The 24,479-nt window shown below is 41.2% G+C and overlaps 1 long non-coding RNA gene across 1 annotated transcript in view; it reads right to left on the bottom strand.

The window, feature by feature from the left end:
- LOC137421518 (uncharacterized) overlaps positions 1-19,595 on the bottom strand; it is a 179,091-nt gene extending 159,496 nt beyond the window's left edge. The window contains exons 1-2 of the long non-coding RNA XR_013622326.1: positions 19,543-19,595; positions 15,914-16,118 (exon numbers count right to left, since the gene is read on the bottom strand). This is a non-coding gene — a long non-coding RNA (uncharacterized LOC137421518). The remainder of the gene's footprint in view (positions 1-15,913; positions 16,119-19,542) is intronic.
- Between the last annotated feature and the right edge of the window lie 4,884 nt (positions 19,596-24,479).

The raw sequence follows: 24,479 nt of genomic DNA on the forward strand, positions 1-24,479 counted from the left end.
ACGGACAGGAGTGATGATGCCATCAGCGCTGATGGAGGAGGCTTATATACGTTGACGACCGATGTTTCCTGGATTTTGGTGACCAGCCACTCGATGTTGGAGCCTGGTGGAGATTGGCTAATGGCTGTCCAGCTTAGTTCAGTCCTGACGAAGGTTGCCATTCCGTGCTGTTTACTGTGGATGGACCCAGCGAGAAGGAACCCAAGCAGCTTGAGGTTGTCGTCAGCTGCACAGTGTGTCTCTTGTAGGAGAACGACTGCTGCCTTGTTGAAGTCGGTGAGGTGTCGTATGACTTTGAGCTTGAAGGTGGTGAGGCCCTCGACATTGAGTTGGAGCACTGACAGGCCTTGGTTTTCGACGGTCGGAATGGCCACCCGTGCTGAAAAGGACGTTCTATGCCTTGGTCTTGACCTTGACCTTGGCTTGTACCTTGGCCTGCCAGCTCGATGATTGTGTGGCGACATTAGTTTCACAATACTTGTTACTTGTAGGGAAGGCTCTGTCCTACTTGGACTTGTAGAGAGGCTGTCGTCTTCTTCCCCAACATGGCTCATTGTCAAGTACTCACCATGGGGAATAAGGCGTGTTGATGGTGATTTCATCGGTGCCTTAATTATGACGTCATAATTCGACAAGTACAATGCTTGATCTGATCAGTATGAATAAAACAAAAATTACTCTGCAACTGTTAGTCCGATGGACACTAAATTTTCAGAATATGTGCGGCTCCTGTAGAATTTAAAAATGATAATTATAACGTCATAGGTCACGTGGTACAGACGCCTCCTGGAAAAAAATCGAAAAACGTTGCACCTCTATATCTACAAAAGCGCTGCATGGAAAAAATTGAAACATGGCTCACTGTAAAGAACTCCGTATGGGGAATAGGTGTTGTTAACAATGACGTCATTGGCACCATAATTATGACGTCATAATTCGACAGGGACAACGCTTAGTCTGATCAGTTTAAAATGTATTGAGCGTGATCTATGCAACAATTATATTAGAGAATATAAAATTATGATGTCATCACTGACGTGATCTGGCACCCATATTGGATCAAAGAAAAAAAATGTTCAAAAACAGAAGAGTTTGCTCGCAACAAGTTGACTGCGCAGGGTACGTTTTCTATGGATACCATCTAGTTACTTATATATTACATCATTGATAATTATTATGATCTTCCTTTGTTACCGCTGTAACCTAAGGTGGACAGAGGTTATGTTTTCACCCCTGTCTGTCTGTCTGTGAGCAGGATATCTCAATAAGTTATGGACGGATTTGGACAAAATCTGGTGCACAGGTTGGGTGTGTGACAAGGACGAATCGATTCAATTTTGGTGAAAATCCGGATCTGGAACCAGATAAGAGAATTTTTTAAGCGATTCTTCACCATTGAGAGATGGGACAAAAACAATAAATAGCATGATAATAAAAACTATGAATAAAATGATAAAATAACTTGTGTGTGTGTACACACACACACAGACACACACACACAGACACACACACACACACACACAGACACACACACACACACACACACACACACACACACACACACACACACACACACACACACACACACACACACACACACACTTTGAGACCTGGTCGGTCTCCGTTCCATCCCCTGAAACCGACCCATGTGTGGATATAGCACGATATCTCAAAATGTTATCGACTGATTACCACAACACTTGGTAGATGAGTTGGGTAGGTGACAAGAACATGCCGATTAGATTTTGGTTAAGGTCTGGATGCAGATCCGGCATATCAGTGGAATACGACACGTAAACTGGCGGAGGTATGCTCTCTATCACCTGGCGCAGGTATGTGCTCCACCAAGTGCAGTTCTAGTTTACAAGGAGATTGAAAAACGAAAAAAAATGAAAGCATTACAAGCCCCAAAATGTGACACAGCAGAGTAGGATTTCACCATACCAGGGAATTATCAGAATAATGTGTAGACTTTGTTACCAATTGTATAATCTTTGTACTGTTCTTGTCTTTGAAATTGCATGATAACTCAGTTGGTAAAACGCTCGCCATAGAATTGCCTTGTCTGCAGGGGATGCTGCATCTCGGAAGATATAGTAAACGTAGATGGAGATTGGAGACGTAAATGTTGCTGTCCCAGCTGCACTTTAAATATCTTTCAATAACGGATAACCCTTGCATGTTTGGATACTGGCCAACTTCCATGTTTGTGGTTAGTATTGCAAGTAACACTACCTGAAGTACATCAGAGTGTAAAGGTGTGAATATGGTGCTGGTATAATGTGCCAAATTTATAATGGGCCTCTTGAAACCCACCCACGTGTGGAGATAGCAGCCACACACAAACCTCAGAGCTATCTAGTCGGGGTTTGAATTTGAATCTTGGCTCAAATGAAACTTCGGTGTTTCTGATGCACGGCGATGCATCGATGTGTGCACCAGATACACATCAGATCCCTCAGATAGATATAAAACTTTGTGTCCTGTCTGCAGGCATTACGTTGGTAGACACGAAATATTCCACGGTGTCCTGTGCTGCCCTGTGCTCCTGTGGGTCGATCAATTATCACTGACACAATGAACAAATTCCTGTCATCTTCAAGCAAAACGTCAGGCTTGGTCATTAGGTTCGTGAAAGACTTGGGCTCAAAACGTCCCCCCCCAGCCTATCCCACAAAGAGGTGGGAATAACTGGGGCCATTAAATAATATAATTTATCTAGTTACCCTCGCCAGAGGAGAGGGTATTGCATTTGGGTCCGTTTGCCTGTCTGTCTGTTTGTTACCCTGCACTCACGAAGTGAAAAGAGGAGTTAAGTGATCGGGTGCGTATGTACATATGTTGTACATATGTACGTGTCTGCATTTTAAAAATTCATTTTCTGGGGAACCGTTAGTTAGACTGACACGAAATTTTCACCATAGGAGCGCCTCTTCCTGTAGAATTTAAAAAATAATAATTATGATGTCATCGGTCACATGGTACAGGCGCCATCTTGGAAAAACCCTAAAAAAAACTTTGCACCTCTATATCTCCGAAACCGCTCCGTGGAAAAATTAATTTTTTTAAGTGGCTCATTGTCAAGTACTCCCCATGAGGAATAAGATATGTTAATGATGATGTCATTGGTACCTGCATTATGACGTCATAATTCGACAAGTACAATGCTTTATCCGATCAGTATGAATTTTTTTGGGGTTGGATTGAAAAAAAAAAATTTTTTTTTAAACCGTCTTCTCCGCAACGGCCGGCTGACCAGATTGATGCAAAACGTCATGCAGATGAACTACTAGTCTTGGGGAATATCGGGTGGTCCATGAATAAATCAAAGGTCACATGGTCTGGCAGCCATATTACATTCATTCTAAAACCATAGAACGAGGAAAACCTTCACACACGTTTCCCAAGTCTTGGGGATACCATGGTGTTCATGAATAAATCATAGGTAACATGGTCTAGAAGCCATGTTGGAACAAAGGAAAAAAATATGCAGTATTTATATATTTCTCTGAAACAGCTGAATCTATCGATGCAAAACTTTCCAAATATCATCTGACACGATTGCTGCATATAGTGTAAATTTATGACGTCATAGGTCACGTGGTTGGGCAGCCATATTAGAGCTAAGCAAAAATCTTCGAAAATCTTCTTCTCTGTAACCACTTAACCGATTAATGCGAAACATTAACTAACTGACCAACTACCCATGGGAAATATAGCTCGATAAAAGTGCCATAATCAATCATTGGTCTGGCAGCCATATTGTATCAAAGAAAGAAGAAACCTTAAAAAACAGAACAGTTGGTTCGCACCAAGTCCTTGTCAAGTGTGTGGGGTAAGTATTCTATGAATACCATCGAGTTTATTACTTGGAAAATCGAAGATTTTTCAAGTATATTGGTCGGTTGCGTTTGTGGTTCTGTCTGTCTGTTTGTTTGTTACTTGGTAAAAAAAATTTTTTTAGGTTACTGTTGATCACTCCAGTTTGTGGGTTTGTTTGTCTGTCCGCTCACTTATACTTGCCTACAGGTCACAATTTTAAACCGATCTTCACGAAACTTTACCAAATGGTAAAGTTCGTGGTCCGACAAAATCGTATATACTTTTGGGGTCAAAAGGTCAAAAGGTCAACATAGGCCAAAGGTCAACCACTTTTTTCAAATTTCTAAAATCCTCAATTTTCATCCGATTGACTTGAAATTTGAATAGGATTTACATATCAGCGAACTGAACTCAACCGCCAACTATTTTTGAGATCAACATAGGCCAAAAGGTCAACATAGGCCAAAGGTCAACCACTTTTTTTTTACAAATTTCTAAAATCCTCAATTTTCATCTGATTGACTTGAAATTTGAATAGGATATACATGTCGGCGAATTGAATTCAACCACCAACTATTTTTGAGATCGGCATAGGCCAAAAGGTCAACATAGGCCAAAGGTCAACCACTTTTTTCAAATTTCTAAAATCCTCAATTTTCATCCGATTGACTTGAAATTTAAATAGAATTTACATATCGGTTTACTGAATTCAACCACCACCTATTTTTGAGATCAGCGTAGGCCAAAAGGTCAACATAGGCCAAAGATCAACCACTTTTTTTAATTTCTAAAATCCTCAATTTTCATCCGATTCACTTGAAATTTGAATGGGACTTGCATATCAGCAAACTGAATTCAACCACCAACTATTTTTGAGATCACCATAGGCCAAAAGAGAAACATAGGCCAAAAGTCAACAATTTCAAATTTCTAAAATCCTCAATTTTCATACGATTCACTTGAAATTTGAATGGGATATACACATCAGTCAACTGAATTCAACCAACAACTATTTTTGAGATCAGCATAGGCCAAAAGGTCAACATAGGCCCAAGGTCAACCACTTTTTCAGATTTCTAAAAGCCTCAATTTTCATCCGATTGATTTGAAATTTGAATATAATTTTCACATCAGCCAACTGAATTCAACCACCAACTATTTTTGAGGTTAAAAGGATGCTCTACTGAGTGCCATTCCACTTTGTTCTGTTTTTCCAAGTGTCGCTCTGTGAGTGATTTTTCATTTGTCTGTTTGTCACCAGCCTACAGGTCACAATTCTAAACCAATCGTCACGTAACTTCACCAAGTTGTCTAGGTCGTCCCAATTGAGAAGTATTGATTTTGAGGTCAAAGGTCACCTGGAGGTCAAATTTCTAAAATCGCCATTTTAAATCCGATTGACTTGAAAATTGAATAACATTTGTATATCGAGTAAATAAATAGGGAAATGAACCATTTGAGGTCAAAAGGTCAAAGGTCAACACAAGGTCAAATTTTAAAAGTCATCAATTTTCATCTAAAAAGCCGTCAATTCTCAACCAATTGACTTGAAAATTGAACAGCATTTGTGTATCGAGTCAATAAATTGGGAAACATACTATTTTTGAAGTCAGTCGGTCAAAGGTCAACACAAGGTCAAACATCCAAAATCATCACTTTTCATTTGAAAAACCATCAATTTTCATCTGGTTGACTTGAAAATTGAACAGCATTTGCATATTGCCTCACTGAATTAGGAAACCAATTATTTTTGAGGTCAAAAGGTCAAAGGTCAACTGAAGGTCAAACTTCCAAAATCATCAATTGTCATCTGAAAAACCATCAATTTTCATCTGAAAAACCATCAATTTTCATCCGATTGACTTGAAAATTGAACAACATTTGCACATTGTGTCACTAAATAGGAAAACCAACTATTTTTGAGGTCAGTCGGTCAAAGGTCCACTCTAGGTCAAACTTCCAAAATCATCAATTTTCATCTGAAAACCCATCAATTTTCATCCGATTGACTTGAAAATAGAACAGCATTTGTGTAGTGCCTCACTGAATTGGGAAACCACCTATTTATGAGGTCAAAATGTCAAAGGTCAACTCAAGGTCAAACTTCTAAAATCATCATTTTTCATCCTGTTGACCCGAGCTTTGATCAAGATCGTAAATTTTAATCTCCATGAAATGGACAATTTGCTGTATCAATGGAAAACTTTGGGGGGGGGGGGGGGGGGGCGATTTTGCAAGTATCGTGCTATGCATGACGCCTTCTTGTTACATGCAAAATCGAAGATTTTTCAAGTATATTGGTCGGTTGCATTTGTGGTTCTGTCTGTCTGTCTGTTTGTTTGTCACCGGCCTACAGGTCACAATTCGAAACCGATCGTCACGAAACTTCACCACGTTGTATAGGTCGTCCCAATTGAGAAGCCTATTGTTTTTGGGGTCAAAAGGTCAACATAGGCCAAAGGTCACCAACTTTGCCGAATTTCTAAAATCCTCAATTTTCATCCAATTGACTTAAAATTTGAAGAGGACTTGCATATCAGGTCACTGAATTCAACCACCAAGTATATTTGAGGTCAACATAGGCCAAAAGATCAACATAGGCCAAGTTTTTAAAATCCTCCAAGATCTTCCAAGCTAAAATCCTCCAAGCAACAAAGGCCAAGTTCATCCGATTGACTTGAAAATTGAACAGCATTTGCACATCGAGTCACTAAATAGGGAAACTAAATATTTTTGAGGTCAAAAGGTCAAAGGTAAACTCAAGGTCAACCTTACAAAATCATCATTTTTCATCTGAAAAATCGTCACTTTTCTTCCTGTTGACCCAAGCTTTAATCAAGATTGTCAATTTTAATCTTGATGAAATGGACAATTTGCTGTATCAATGAAATTTTTTTTCTTGGGGGTGGGGGGGGGGGCGGATTTTGCAAGTATCGTGCTCCGCATGACGTCTTCTTGTTTGTTTGTTTGTCCACACAGAATGTATGCATATTAATTAAATTAGAGACCCTTTACAACCCCAAGACCCATGAAGACCACAAAGACACGAAAGACCACAAAGACCCCCAAAGACCTCGAAAACTCATTAGAGCCTTTAGAACCCTAAGATGCTGAAGACCCTTTCGATCCTTTAAGACTCCGAAGATACTTTATAACCCTAAAACCCTTAAAGACCCACAAGACCCAGAGGACCCAAAATACCCCAAGGACCCAAAATCCACAAAGGACAAAACCACACAAACACATCTTGGCAAGGGTCTGCAATCTCTGATTGGTCTTTCTTGTTATTTACTTCCATCAAGTCAAGGCCGCCTTCTGGTGACATTCATGATCAGATTTCTTTAAACATCCGTATCCTGCACTGCTTCCTGAATCGCTGGCAGGGAGTGGGCTTAGTTGCAGCCTTTACCGCAACCATTCACCATGCACAAGGCCTGCATCTTCCGCTTCTTCCCTCAACCCTACCCAGCATGGGTGATTTTTCTAGACTTTCGTTTTCTGCACACAGGATGTGTCAAAAGTATGACAGTTTCTGCTTTAGCATCAGCGCTTTGAATGTACATTGTACATGGTGGTCGAACTTATTCAACTGATGATTTATTTGTTCTTTTTGCAGTCCAAGGGTTTTTCAACATTCCTCTCCAACACAACATTTCAGAATTTACAATCTTCTTTTTCCGCGATGAACAATTCACATCCAAACATTGCAATATATATATATATATATATATATATATATATTCAACCAAAGAAGCACGCTGACCCAATGACATGATGCTGACGTCATGTGCATAAATTATACCAATATAGATGAGTAGGGTGGAGACAATGAATTTGCATGGCAGGCTACACTTGTTGCTAACAGGTTGTGCAGCAATTGCTGGGGTGAGACTCAATCTGTGCCTTGCTTCCTCGTCAAGTTAGAGGATTCAGTCTGTGTGTGTGTGTGTGTGTGTGTGTGTGTGTGTGTGTGTGTGTGTGTGTGTGTGTGTGTGTGTGTGTGTATGTATATATATATATATATATGAAAGTTTTTGTTTGTTTGTCTGCACGCGCTAATCTCCTGAACCCTGAAAGATAGGAGGAAACCTCTGAAACAAAAAATGTCGGGAAGGGCCCCGGGAAGGTGGCGAGGCCGGTCGAGGCCGCCTTGGCCAGGCTCGGCCCATTTCGCAATAAATCTTCTTCTTCTTCATTCAAAATGCTCTTGAAGACAACTTTTGCACTTAATAGGAATATCTGACTGATTGCATCACATACTTTCAAAATTCTCTCTCGCGGGGCCCGACAGAAGAAAGAACAAGGAATGGTTGAGCACTAACTGATACTGGGCTCGCGTCAGACCTATGTACAGAAGATTAAATTCATTCAGAAAGAACCCGGGCAACGCCGGGTGCATTCAGCTAGTATATATATATATATATATCTTCAGACTCTGAATGCGACATTATTCTGATTTGTCAGCGTGATGTCACATTGTCAGCGTGATGTCAGCGTCATGTCACATTCAGGGTCGGAAGAGTCATTTTTGGTTTATTTTATCTTGCTTGACCGCAACCTCACCCACTAGCTGGTGATCAGCAGGGCAGATACCATACATTTGTGTGGGAGACAATGCTTGTCGCTAACAGGTCATGCAGCATTTAATGTTATGGGACTTGATGTGTGCCGCACTACCTCACCAAGTTATGGAGGAATTAATTTATTATATATGTGTGTGTATGTGTGTGTGTATGTATGTATGTATGTATGTATGTATGTATGTATGTATGTATATATATATATGTGGTTTTTTCAACAAACAAACTCAACAAACCTCACTGTTCCTCCATGCCCCGAATAAAATCTTATTGAACATTTCAGTGGAGGAGAAATATCGTCTTTTGCTCGCAATGCAGCCAAGTTTTGGTGATTTAAAAGCCGATTTTAGATGACAAAAAGTCGTCTTCTGATGGTGTTTCTGATGTGTCTCTAAAGTCATGAATAATGCAAAATATGTCTCTAAAGGCAGCGATGTCAGTTCATTTTGATTGCCCTGGAGAATGTTATGTATTCCGGGATTGTACAACATGCGCACGTATGTCTGGAATATAAAACCTCCACGTTTTTTACCACATGCCATGATCTGCAGGAAAACGACGATAGTCTAGCAACTTTGGAATTACACAAAACATGAAGGATAATAGGATAACCACATTTTTTCTTGAAAGTTCGGGGATGGAAATATTCTTGATTTAACAATAATTTAACCTGCAAATCACCTGCAAGTGTGCAGATCTAAAATAATTTTTAAATAAAACATACACCTGTTCCCTATAAAGGAGAACCAGGAACAAGCAATCATGAATAAATAGATTTAAGATTTGCAAATAAAGCATAATTTGTTTTGGAACCCGGTTTTTCAACACCGAGACATGCATTTAGCATAGTATCATCGGCCATACTGTGACATCATTGGTCTTTTCATTTTTTAATAAGAAACCAAAATTGTTGTCCCGTCATGCCTGAAAGCGAATGATTTTTCTTTTTTGAATTTCGTTATGCAAATCGTTTTTAAATACTCAGCTTTGGCCGTAGTAGAAGTGGTGACGTCATCACATGATGACATTGATGACGTCATCACAAACAGAAGCAATATTTAAAAAAAAAATTTGGGACTTTCAGTATTCGCAACGAGTCCTTCAGAACTGTAGTGTATTCGCACAAAAGAGTAGATGCAATGCTTTAACGAGGTCACGGTACTCTTTTAGCTGCAAGTTCAGCACGCACACTGCACGGAACACAAAGTACAGCACAACCGGAACAGGAGATGCTTCGAAGGTGTCGAAGCCCCAGAGAGCAGGGTCTCGCATTATTCTTCGTGCGCTCAAGGACTCGGGCTGAATGTGAGTGAGGGGTCCCTGGGAACTTAGCCTTTACATTGGCACCGATTCCCTGTGTAGCATTATTCGTGCTCGTAGGCATCGATTCGGGCAAAAAAACAATCCTATATTACGGGGTAAAGTGTAATGATGGAGAACAGTGCACCTGTTAGATATACGTGGGCATGGGCAAAAGCAATCTTTATTTACATATACATTTACCTGTGCAAGGAAAGACAAAGACGTATTGCGATGTCCATCAGGTGTACAATGACTAAAGCTTCACAAAGAAGCTCACATATGACATTCCAGCAAGAACAAGGGCATCACGTTTATGGTTAGAGGTAGGAATGTCTGCGGAGAAGGCAGAAATCTACAAAGAGGAGGTTTATCAAAAAATGAGGACGAGGCTTTGTTCAACATTTCTTTCTTACCATTGAAACTGGGAAGGGATAGGAATAGGGGGTGGAGGGTAGACTGGACACAAGGACTTTGCACGGAAAGGCCGAGTAGAGTTACAGCATTCACGGAACGGCGTTTGCCCCGCAAGCAATGAAAGTTTATTGTGCTAGAGCCAACAGCATTTTTAACGCAATAAACCTGAAGCGGAAATAATGGAAGGGGTTTTTTTTTCCACAGTACAAATTTCATTTGAAGCCCTAGCGACGTGCTTAACTGCGCTCTTTCGGGTGAGGACAGTGGAATTGGAGGCATATATATGCATTAATATGATGACCTCATGCCGAGCTAACGCTGAATTAAGATATCCTGGTGTTAATGCAATCAGTGCAGGTATAAAAACGAACAAACAGCAAGCCGGCTGTCACACATCAACACCGAGGCTTGTTGGGATTTTGGCTCATGGAAGAGCTAGAGCAAAAAGGAAATGGAACAAAATTGAAAGGGGGAACAGCAACAGCAGAGTGGAAGTGGCAGTGAGAGTGAGAGCAAAGGGAGGGGGAGAAGGACACATGAGGGTGAACAAGCTTTACACAAGCTGAACGAAACACAGTAAGAAGAGAAAGGGGAAAGCGGAGATGAACCAGAAAGGGAACAAACCAAACGACAACTAACAAACAAAAGGAGGAGCGTGAGAGGGGGGGGGGGGGGGGAGGGGGGGTATCACAATAACCTGGAAAAAGGGAGTGCTTGGGAATGAGGTCGTTTGTCACACAAATGCACAAAAAACCTTAAAATTATGTTCAAATAACTATTGAGATAAATGCATAGGTAACTAGAAGGGCACTCAGTAGAGAGCACACCTCCACCTGGCGAACAGTTTACATTTTGTATCCCACTGATCGGCCGGATCTGGATTCGGACCTGAACCAAAATCGATTCGGCTCGTTCTTGTCACCTACCCAATTCGTCCACCAAGTTTAGTCATAACTTGTCCATAACTTTATTTAAATAACACGTTGTATATCGCTTTTCATCCGATCTCTAAATGGTGAAGAATCACTTAAAAAAAAATTCTCGTATCCGAATCCATATTCAGATCTTCTCCAGAATATATTCAATTCATCTTTGTCACACACCCAACCTGTCCACCAAGTTTCGTCAAATTCCGTCCATAACTTTCTGAGATATCGTGCTTTGTATCGATTTTAGCCCGATCGCCCAAATGTGAAGAATCACTTTTAAAATTCTCTGATCCGGATCCGGATTTGAACCTTCACTAAAATGTAATCAATTCATCTTTGTCACACACCCAACCTGTCCACCAAGTTTCGTCAAATTCCGTCCATAACTTTTTGAGATATCGTGCTATGTATCGATTTTAGCCCGATCGCCCAAATGTGAAGAATCACTTTAAAAATTCTCTGATCCGGATCCGGATTTGAACCTTCACTAAAATGTAATCAATTCATCTTTGTCACACACCCAACCTGTCCACCAAGTTTCGTCAAATTCCGTCCATAACTTTTTGAGATATCGTGCTATGTATCGATTTTAGCCCGATCGCCTAAATGTGAAGAATCACTTAAAAAATTCTCCGATCCGGATCCGGATTTGAACCTTCACTAAAATGTAATCAATTCATCTTTGTCACACACCCAACCTGTCCACCAAGTTTCGTCAAATTCCGTCCATAACTTTTTGAGATATCGTGCTATATGCATCGGTTTTAGCCATATCACTCAATGTTAAAAAAATATTCTGATCCGGATTTGAATCTTCACCAACATTTATTCAATTCTTCCTCGTCGCATATGCAACCTCTCCACCAGGTTTCGGCTGAATCCGTCCACAACATTTTTAGATCTCCTGCTACATTGCGATTTTTAATTGGTATTTTTAATAGTCTGTAATATTTAGTCACAATTCATTTTAATTTTATTTTTTAATATTTTTCTTCTGTTTGAAACATGCCATGTTTGTTTTTTAATTTTACATTGTTTTTGCGAATTCACCATTTTAATTATATATTTTTTTATCTTGTAAGAAATCTTTAATTGCAAATTATGAATATGTATGCATGTGTGATTCAGCCATTCGCTGTCAGACATGCTTTCAATAAATCATTTTTCTTTCTTTCTTTCTATATATCGTTTTTGGCCCCATCTCTCAATGGTGAAGAATCACTTTAAATTATCGTATCCATATCCGGGTGTTCACCAAAATCGAAAAACTTAGTTAGCACCACACACACCCAACATGTGCACCAAATTTCATCCGACTGTCCACAACTTTTTGAAATCCTATCTACGGACAGACAAAAATAAATAAACAGACAGACAGGTGTGAAAACATAACCTCCGTGCACCTCCCGTGGCACAGGTAACAAAAGCTCAAACTCACTAAGGCATGATCTACAAATTAGATACACTGGAAAAGTTGAAGGAGGGCTTGGATGCATACAAACAGACAAAGGAAGGGCAGGTCAAGGGACGTGTAGGAATAGGGGAGGAGAAAATCCCAAGGTTTTTCACACAAAGCCTGCAGTTTAAAAGAATGCAGGGACGATATTAAAATAATCAATCTCTACTTCCCACAAGAATTATCATCAGGTTGATTGGATAAACCTGGGCGAGTTGTGCTCACATATTTAACTGCAGCGAATAAATGGCATGTCCATCCCCTCGCAAAGCATCCCGCAGTCTCCCATATTCCCTCACTCAAATTATGTTCATTAGATGTGTCGCCTCGGGCATCTTGTAATTGAGGATATTTCCAATAGGTCCACTTTCTGAAAACAGAACCAACCACATCTTGGTGTGTGGATGGTGACAAAGCTACGCGTGAGCAAACATGTGACAAAGCTGCACGTGAGCAAACATGTGACAAAGCTGCACATGAGCAAACATGTGATAAAGCTACATGTGAGCAAACATGTGACAAAGCTGCACGTGAGCAAACATGTGACAAAGCTGCACATGAGCAAGCATGTGACAAAGCTGCACCTGAGCAAACGTGTGACAAAACTGCACGTGAGCAAACATGTGACAAAGCTGCACATGAGCAAACATGTGATAAAGCTACATGTGAGCAAACATGTGACAAAACTGCACATGAGCAAACATGTGGCAAAGCTGCACGTGAGCAAACATGTGACAAAGCTGCACGTGAGCAAACATGTGACAAAGCTGCACGTGAGCAAACATGTGACAAAGCTGCACATGAGCAAACATGTGACAAAGCTGCACGTGAGAAAACATGTGACAAAGCTGCACGTGAGCAAACATGTGACAAAGCTGCACATGAGCAAGCATGTGACAAAGCTGCACCTGAGCAAACGTGTGACAAAGCTGCACGTGGGCAAATATGTGACAAAGCTGCACGTGAGCAAACATGTGACAAAGCTGCACGTGAGCAAACATTTGACAAAGCTGCACATGAGCAAACATGTGACAAAGCTGCACATTAACAATCATGTGACAAAGCTGCACGTGAGCAAACATGTGACAAAGCTGCACGTGAGCAAACATGTGACAAAGCTGCACGTCAGCAAACATGTGACAAAGCTGCACATGAGCAAACATGTGACAAAGCTGCACGTGAGAAAACATGTGACAAAGCTGCACGTGAGCAAACATGTGACAAAGCTGCACATGAGCAAGCATGTGACAAAGCTGCACCTGAGCAAACGTGTGACAAAGCTGCACGTGGGCAAATATGTGACAAAGCTGCACGTGAGCAAACATGTGACAAAGCTGCACATGAGCAAACATGTGACAAAGCTGCACATGAGCAAACATGTGATAAAGCTACATGTGAGCAAACATGTGACAAAGCTGCACATGAGCAAACATGTGGCAAAGCTGCACGTGAGCAAACATGTGACAGAGCTGCACATGAGCAAACATGTGACAAAGCAGCGCATGAGCAAACTTCTGACAAAGCTGCACATGAGCAAACATGTGACAAAGCTGCACATTAACAAACATGTGACAAAGCTGCACATGAACAAACATGTGACAAAGCTGCACGTGAGCAAACATGTGACAAAGCTGCACGTGAGCAAACATGTGACAAAGCTGCACGTCAGCAAACATGTGACAAAGCTGCACATGAGCAAACATGTGACAAAGCTGCACGTGAGAAAACATGTGACAAACCTACACGTGAGCAAACATGTGACAAAGCTGCACGTGAGCAAACATGTGACAAAGCTGCACGTGAGCAAACATGTGACACAGCTGCACGTGAGCAAACATGTGACAAAGCCCAGGCACCGTTGGTGGTGCAACATCACGATGGTTGTGAAAGGCCACGATGGTGCTGGAAGATCATGTTGCAGAAAAAGAGGTATTGGATTGATGACATAATTGTTGTTGTGGTTGTTGATGTTCTTCCTATTCTTCTTCTTCTTCACCAAATACACATCACAGACAAACTTGATACCAAAGGCACAGCTAGCACCTTCAAGCACCCAAAGGTCACCCACACACCAAAGACCGAAGTTCAAACATCCACCGTTTTCATTGTGCCTACACATGATTGCATCCCTACACCACCATATGCTACCTGCAACGTTCCAAAGAAGATCCAATCAGCGGAAAACGTTTTGATTGAAAACAAGGCCATCATTGCACAGAGAACCAAATTCTGTTGTGCTCGTGCATGTTCTAATCTGTCCTTGTCTTTTTGCTCTTTTGGATCATTTTCTTACCTACAATGCTGCATCCCATTAGTGTGGCACCAGAAAATGGGATTCAATGGAATTCCTTTTGCGATAAGAGCGGAGACATTGGGAACATGATGGTGCGAGTGAAAGCGTGCGCTTGGCGTGATCTTGAAAGAATTTAGCCACAGGCTCCTCAACTTATCTCTGGAACCATATTGGTCTTTTTCTTCCAATAAGACAAAGACCCAATATGGTTCCAGAGATAGTCATCTTGTTTGCCATTCCCATCTGAGCAATGATGCCAGGTTCGAATCCCATACGCTACTGGATGCATTCATTGTCTACCAGCATCGTTGCAATTCATGTTAAATGACACTGATCTTTCTTAAAGTCCTCCGCCAGTACACGAGATATGAAAAGGTCCACCTCATGGTCAATTTGATGAGCCCAATTAGATCGCAGTGGGAGAGGAGGAGAACATCTTATTTCAGAAAACCTACCGCGGTAAAGTAAAAAACTTACAATCAGGCCATTAAAAAAAATAATCACAAGATGTCAATAAATAATAATAAAAATAATTAATAAAAAAATAATCCACTATGCCTGATGGGTCCTTGTATTCAAATCAGTGTACGTGGAGATTTTTTAACAAGAAGATTGTTTCCTGGTGTTTAAGGGAGGAGTGGGATCACACAAGTGCGAAAAAGGCACATACGATGGCCTAGGGCCTAGGCGATCAAAAGGCACATTCATTACAACAGCACCGGGTCTGAGCTATTTGCCTTGTGATGCAGAAGCAGTTTGGGATTCATGAAGCAGATCAGGTTCGAGGTTAAGGAAATGGTATGCAAATGTAGGGAGGATGGTGTAAGGGGGTGGTGGGAGGGTCATCATCCGGAAAATTGTCCTGCCTTTTGTGTGTGTTTTAAAATTACACACCTTTTGATAGGCAACATCTCCGAGCCATAACAGGGCCTTCTAATGAAGCAATGAAGCTCCACGAATAGATTTCATTTGAACAGCACGACGAGAACTGTTTACAGAACAATAAACGCATGGTTGTTTGCACGTTTAACCACACACATATTTCAATGAACAACGAACCTTTCATTAAAATGATGTGCTTTCGGGCATAAAACTTTCCGGCGTGTTCCGCGCTCACCTGGCGACGAGACCTTTTGCGATGATCGACTCATCTCTTGGTCACATCCGTGACAGAGAGGCCACTCTTCTTGGGGTTTTCCCCCATCTCCCAGACCTGCCTCGGTGGGTTAAAGGGCCCGTGGCAATCAGTGCTTGTCACGTAACAGCAGCCTGGACCGCTCTCACCTGGCCCGTACATGTTTTTCCGTCTCTTGAGGAGCGACCTACACGGAAAAAAGTACTCCATTTTGTTCGCATTTTATGGCTTTTGTGTCTGTCTCTGTCTGTCACACACACACACACACACACATATATATATATACAGTGCGTATCAAAAAAAGGTAATCCGAATTCAAGGGGTTAATATGCAAAGGTTATTTATTTTGACAATTTACATGTGGTTTACTAATTAAGAGGAGATCCTCAGCTTTCCATTGATACCTTCCATGCATCATTGCTGTCACACATGACCGAGTACATGTTCATTGAAAATGACAAGTTCAAATCGTATTTTTACAAGTTTGGCTAATCGATGCAAGTCAGGATAAATGGTGCAAAATGAATGTCAGATGTGAACTTTTCTCAGGAATGATTGGCTTTTATGCACCACACCTTCAACATGTCCACCTCCCCTTTCAACACAAAGCTCACAGCGGCAGAGCATGCCCTGAACTGCTCGTCTCACCATAGCCGGGTCATTGTACAAAACATCCACCATGTCGAATACGGCCCTGCAATTCGTCAAGATCACGGGGAGGAGTTACGAACACCTTGTTCTTTAAATGTCCCCAAAGGAAATAATCACATGGTGTGAGGTCAGGTGATCTTGGCGGCCATTCCACTGCATGGTTGAGGGCGATGACTCGTTCTCCAACGAGTTCCCTCAGTCGATCTCGGACAGCGATAAGACGATGTGCTGGGGCGCCGTCTTGGGCCCATCAGAGATATCTGAAGAAACCACGAACCTGTCGCTCAAAGTTCTCCTACAGCTGCGGTAAAACTTAATCATCGATCATCTGCAGATACCTGTTACCATTGACATTCTTTTGAAAAAAAAATGGTCCGATCACCTGACCACTTCCACAAAGTCCCAACCAAACAGTCCACTTTTGTCGATTCATGTTGGTGTCAAAATTAAATTCCGGGGGTTGTCCTGTCGGTGCATATTCAAGAACATTATGGGTATTGACCTTGCCGTCCATGGCGAAAGCAGCTTCGTCGCCGATAACGAGATACCGCAGGAAATTGACATCTGCTTCGCAACGTGCTATCAACCATCTAGCAAGCACCAGTCTCCTGGCAAAATCCCCTGGCGTAAGTTGATGCCGGATGTGAATCCGATATGGATATTGGTGGAGGTCCAGTCTTGTGATTCGGTTGAATGTTGCCGAAGGCAATCCCGTCCCATTTCGTCTTGCGCTGGTATCCCTAAGATGCTCCAAAACTTGCTGCCTTACTGCTGCAATGTTCATTTCCGATCGCCCAGTGCGCCTCCTACCAGAATTCTCCTTGTTGCGGGTTGAGGCTAGTGCCTTGCTCTTGGTATTTTCTAACATTCGCCCAGATGGTTTTGGCTGCTGGAGGCTCCCGTTCTGGGAAACGTTCCCTGAACGCATCAAAGTTCGCTGCAAACTTCCAGTTTGGTGAAAGGTTGTAACCACGAAGGTCCGCTGTACAGTCGCAAGTTGAACCATCTTTTCAATGACTCAGACTGTCTCTAAACTCATTCACTGTAGGCCCATCTTAAATACCCATCTTAAACAAAGGATGACGCAACAGACGATTACCAGACCAGCTTAACAATTTTCCATAATCAACTTGGCAGTCGACAAGTAATGTGTCCATTTAAAACTGTTTTGCACCGATTAGCCAAACTTGTAAAAATGCGATTTGAACTTGTCATTTGCAATGAACATGTACTCGGTCATGTGTGACAGCAATGGTGCATGAAAGGCATCAATGGAAAGCTGAGGATCTCATCATAATTGGTAAACCACATGTGAATTGTCAAACTAAATAACCTTTGCATATTAACCCCTTGAATTCGGATTACCTTTTTTTTGATACACACTGTATATATACACACATATATACACACACACACATACACGCACGCGCACACACACACACACACACACACACACACACACACACACACACACACACACACACACACACACACACACACACACACACACACACACACGGTTGTGGACCAACTGTTCAGAGTGATTCTGGGATTGGCATTGAAAACTCCGTTTGCTTTACTGTTGATAAATTACCTTCCACTCCCCTCTAAAGACCGTCTTGCTATTTGCCATTTCCAATGTACAAACCTGTAATAATCATGTGGAGAAAGAAACTTTGTGCTTTAAATGATGCTAGCAACGGTACCCGCCCTACGGTCCCTACGGGCGGGGCTCCAATTAGGAAGCCCAAATGAAAAAGCAAAATATCAGAAATAGTAGGCTTTTTTAAACTTTAAACGATTTATATAAACATCCGTTAAATTATATCACACGCAAATCATCAAAATCTAAACAGTATTTGTAGAATTTCAATAAAAGCCACATCACTGTTCATATTGGTAAATATTATTCCATAGTGTTTGGAAAAACTGGAAAATTGGAAAAACTGTAAATTCGAAAAAAAATTGGAAAAACAATATAGCCTATTTTACTCCAGGGGGTCCCATGATTACCCACCCAAAATTTCGTTGCGATCGGTTCAGTCGTTTTTGCGGTACCTGAGAACAGACGGACAGACAGACAGACAGACATTTGGTGAATTATAGTAAGATTTATACTTATTATTAGCGAAAAGGGTTGGCAGAACAGCCCAGAGGTACGCACAACAACCTCCAAGCTGTCTATCCTGGGTTTGAATCCCGACACAGCTCCAAACTGTCGTCCAGGTGTTTCACTAGATTAGTTGGTGGATGTTAAAGATCCTACGGTGTCCATCGCTAAGAGTCGGTGAGCTATCGCCAGTACCATGAACAAATCCCAAATTCATTACTACTGCTGAATTGAACTAAATTCATTACTACTTCCAAATTCCTTACGACTGGTGATACTTAAATGCCATAAATACTGCTGGAAAGGCAATGGCAAACACCCAGTATAACACTTGTTAAGAAACTGCCTCGGCAGCAGCGATGCTCTGTAACAGAATATGTCACATCAAAATCAGAATCGCGAAAATTTTTTATAGGTACAGTACAATCTTATGTCCATTTATCTACACCTAAATTAATAATATGAAAGCTCCTCTACGAGGCTTAGAAACTTGTTAAAATCAACACAGCTTCCTGGCGTGGCCTGGTTACATTGCTTAGGCTTGAAATGGCAGCGAGATTTGCACGGCAAACACGTTTTCTTGTTTTTTCCTGAGTGTGTTTTTTTCATTCCCCTGTGCACAGACACGCCTTCAACCCCTGAGCGGACATGCCACATGGCTGAACCTCTGGCCAAAAATCAATAACACTACATTTCTAACAGAAAGTCACAGTTTGAAAGGATGCTTAACGAGAGATGAACCACAATAGGCAGAACTAGGCCCTGACATATCCACAAGCACGTCCCGGACGTTTCGACACACGGTTTTATGCAATTGAATGTATGAAGTGTCTGCAAGACATGTTCTTACTCGGCTCCAAAGGAAGTTGAAAGCACATCTTCGCACCATTCATAACTGCTCTGTGATGGCCATCCGTGCTTGGTCCTCTAAATTGTGGAAAGATATCTTCAGTACGTTTGGGTACATACATAGACTGCACATTCATTAATATACTCTAGGTATATGCTTACACATTGTGTAAGCAATAACAAACCGTGCTTCGTATTTAGGTACATAATAAATAGAAGCTTTATGATTATAGGCAAGCATTAACGACCTGCTGCAAGATATCAATTTAGATTTATTTCTTTATTTATTTTACAGATGCTTTACTGTTTTTACATTTTTACTGCTATAATTGAGATTTTTTTTATTTCACAGTTTATAGTAACTAGCAACGGTAACCGCCCTACGGGCGGGGCTTCAGTTGGGAAGCCCAAATGAAAAGGTAAAATATCAGAAATTGAAGGCTTTTTTTATTTTAAACGATTCATATAAACATCCGTTTAATCATATCACACGCAAATCATCAAAATCTAAACAGCACATGACTAAACAGTACATGGACGATCACGTACCACTTACTTCTTGCGTCTCGCTCGCTCTTATGTTGTCCCGATAATGATCCTTCCGCAGGTTCACCTACGGAAACCTTGTTACGACTTTTACCTCCTCTAGACAGTCAAGTTCGCTCATCTTTTCGGCGCACCGGCACGAGCCGAGAACGGCCCGTGCAGGGGCTGATCCGAGGATCTCACCAAACCGTCCGATCGGTAGTAGCGACGGGCGGTGGGCAGGGACTTAATCAACGTGAGCTGATGACCTGCGCTTACTGGGAATTCCTCGTTTGTGGGACACTGTCTCAAGCCCCAGTCCCCATCATGGATGGGGCTCAGCGGTTTACCCGAGCCTGACGGCGAAGGGCAAGGTACACGCTGGCCCGTCCAGTGTAGCGTGCGTGCGGCCCCGAACATCGAAGGGCATTAAACGTTCATCAAACATTAAACATTCATTAAACATTAAACGTTCATTAAAGGATTATGAAACGAAAAACATTACCAAATTACATTCACACTGTCACGTCAAACACTACCATGAACATATACATCGTCAGAACATCGTCACAATGAACGTTATGTGAACGCGAATGTTATGCGGGAGTCCAAACCTGAGAATGCTGGAGACTAAAGCTGAAATTAGGAATACTAAATAGCCTATTTTACTTGGACCCACCCAAAATATCGATGAGATCAGTTCAGCAGTTTTTACGGTACCTTCGAACAGACAGACAGACGGACATTTGGTGAATTATAGTAAGATCGTTACAATGAGAACATCGTCACAATGAACGTTATGCGAACGCGAATGTTATGCGGGAGTCCAAACCTGAGAATGCTGGGGACCAAAGTTGAAATTGGGAAAACTAAATAGCCTATTTTACTCCCAGGGGTCCCAGGGTTACCCACCCAAAATATCTTTGCGATCAGTTCAGCAGTTTTTACGGTACCTTTGAACAGACAGACGGACATTTGGTGAATTATCGTAAGATATAAATTACAATTTTCAATTGCTACATATTGAGGTTTTTTCATATTTTTTAAAGGGCGCGTTTACATTTTTTACGTACATTTTCATTTACAGACGCTTTTTCTTTTTTTCATTTACGGACATTATTGTCATGTTTATTTCACAGTTTATAGTCATAGAAATGATAATTTTCAATTGCTACATATTGATTGAGGTTTTTTTGAGGTTTTTTTACTACGGACACGTTTATGGCTTTTTTAACGTAAATTTTCATTTACAGACGCTTTTTCTTTTTTTCATTTACGGACATTATTGTCATGTTTATTTCACAGTTTACAGTTAAAGAAAATACAATCTTCAAATGCTAGATATTGAGGTTTTTAAAAATACATATGCGTTTATGGTTTTTTAACGTAAATTTTCATTTACGGACACCTTTTTCTTATTTTCATTTACCGACATTATTGTCATGTTTTTTTCACAGTTTATATTTAAAGAAAATACAATTTTCAAACGCTAGACATTGAGGTTTTTATACATATGCGTTTATGTTTTTTTTTTAATGTACATTTTCATTTACGGACGATTTCCGATGATTATGTGACGTTTTCCAGTGTAGCAGCTTCGATGTCAATCAACACGCCAAATTTTAGCTTTCTATGATACCATGATTCGGTTTCCGGAAGATAGCAAATATTAATATCAGTCAGTCATTCAGTGGTTACAAAGAGCTTTATATATTAGATGTACACATAGGACAAGGCACTAATTTATCATTTGTTCGAAGTTCCGGCACATGGTGTTCTTTTTGAAAGGCACCGTGGGTGGGATATTTAAGGGTCGCCAGAAAATGGTAGTTGATGGGACAGAAGGTTTAATGTCCACTCCAAAACAAGGCACACTCATTGGAGGCACACACACCCTGCCTGTAAAGCACCACATGACAATTTAATAATCGGGCTGGAAATAAAATTCAGATTGGACAGCTCAAAGGTGAGTATGCTACTAATGCGTGGTCGTGCCAGCCCAATATCCCATACATGACTATCTCATACTGTAAAGTCCAGCAGGAACAGATCACAAATGTTGACGTGACAGAAGAGTCGTATCAGAAACTCTCTGAGGCAAACACACCTGACAGTGTTACACATGAAGGCCAATGGGTGCCCATCCAAAACACCACCTCTTTGCCAGCCCATCGCCCACTGATCAGGGCTACTCAAGTAATTCTTCTCTCAGGGTTCGAATGTTGATTTGTGGTCACTCAGCAGCTAATTGGTGAGTCAATTTTTCAAGCTGGTGCCTGGGCTTTGTAATCTTTCAGCTGCATCCTCGCTCTGTAATTGCGGCCTATTTGACAGCCTGGTTGGAATGACAGATGGCAACCGTGCGTAGCGGCGCACAAACGACGATCCATTTTCTGCAAAACTGTCGTGAGGATTTTCCACCCATCGAACTGAGGGAATCGGTGGCTTAAAACCAACACACACACACACACATAATGGAAATGCGCAATACAATTGTAAAGTGTGCGATATTACAGAAAAGTGTAAATCATTTGATGACCACTTAGTTTATGACTTCCCTGCACGCGGTGCTAGTCATCATGCTATAAAAATGGCTGCCCCACTACAAGGATGCCCATTATGGAGCAATGATAAGGCCGCATTGTGATGTTGTCGAATTGTGTGACAATCATAGTGGAATGATATGGTATGAACGGCGTGCCACAGAAAATAATGTGTACGAATGGTGCAAAAGGGTTTCAAAAATAAAGGACGCACAAGAGTATGCGATGAACAACTGCCTGAGTGACCAGCATCTGCTACCGCACAGGAACATGTGATGAGATAGTTGCCATCGCAGGTCTGTCTGATAGCACAGTACACACAGTAATACATATAATAACCTAGGTTTCCCCAAAGAGTGCGAGGTGGTTTTCAAAAACACCAACTGATGAACACGCAAGCATTTGCATCTATACCCTGAGTCTTCTCCAGTAAGACGAAGAGGAAGGTGATGCATTTTTCTTGTGTACCACCACCACAGATGAAACACATGTTCAGCATTACCACCCCAAGATTGAACAGGAAGCCAGGCGATTGAAACACCTATTGTCACCAATGTCAGGTACATCATCTGTGATTGTCTGCAATCCCCAGCTGTGATAAGCCTCGGTACTTGCCCACTTCATTGCTCGAAGTCCGGTAAATTTAGTTAATATACGAGTCCTTGTTTTTGATCGGGAATCTGCTCATGGCACTTTGGGATCCCCGACTATGACACACCTGCATGGAGCGCTTCAGGCTTAGGATTGGGCTGAATAATTCACCTGCTCTTCAGCACCACTGCACTGCATGGGATCTCTGGCTTCAAACTCAGTTCAGCTGCTCTGATGTGCCTAATGTACAAGTCTGAGTCAAAGTCCAGGCCTAAGTTTCATTGTTCAACTAATCCACTGCATCAAACCCAGTGGACTGGTTATTGACCATACAAACCCACTGAGTATACTCTTGGCATCACCTTCAAATATTGTAAAGGCTAACCAATGCCCACACAAGTGTCTCAGTTCTTTTGTATCATATTATATGCCTCGTATAATTACTTGCGATTACTTAGCACCCATTGTATCATTGTATACTGGCTTGATCACTGATCTTTGCTTTTATCGACATTATATTATACCCATTCATTCATTCATTCATTCATATTATACCCAAGTTGGCACGTGATGTAGTATTTTTGTGCATGTGTTGTGATTGTGGTATTTTTTTTACCGGGATTGTACTGCAACATAATGGGGGGCTTGCCCAGGATATTTATGGTTTTCACAGTGTATTTAGTCAAGCAAAGTTTCACAATTGTGGAAATTACTATTGCAGTGTATATTATAGCTAATTAGTTTGAAGTTGAGGCCGATACTTCTGGTGAAGATAAGATCTCTCCAACCATACAGTCGTGGATAAAAATATTGGCACCCTTGCACTTTTTCAAATAATGCACCATTTCTTCCAGAAAATTGTTGAAATGAAAAAATCTTTTGGTATCCACATTTGTATTTCTTTGGTTTGCAGTGGAACAAAACAAAAAAAGCTGAAAAAATGCTAAATCTTAGCTTATTCCACGCAGAAATCCTAAAATGGCCTGGACAACATTTATGGCACCTTTTAGAAGTTGTTAGAAATAATTCGATTTCAAGCAGGTGATTCTCCTTTACATTGGAATTGAACTCACCTACAGTGAGCTGCAGGTGCCTGCAATATAAAATCACTCATTCAACCAGTTTGAATAGAGAAAAGGAGTCATTCTGCTGTTTTGCGTCACTGTGTGTACCACAATGAGCATGGAGAAAAGAAAGAAAAACAGAAAATTGTCTGAGGAGATCAAATACAAGATTGTAGCCAAGCATGGACAATCTCAAGGCTACAAGCACATCTCCA

Source organism: Myxine glutinosa, chromosome 2, assembly GCF_964187855.1.
Source record: "Myxine glutinosa chromosome 2, kmMyxGlut1.1, whole genome shotgun sequence".
NCBI classification, from domain to species: domain Eukaryota; kingdom Metazoa; phylum Chordata; class Myxini; order Myxiniformes; family Myxinidae; genus Myxine; species Myxine glutinosa.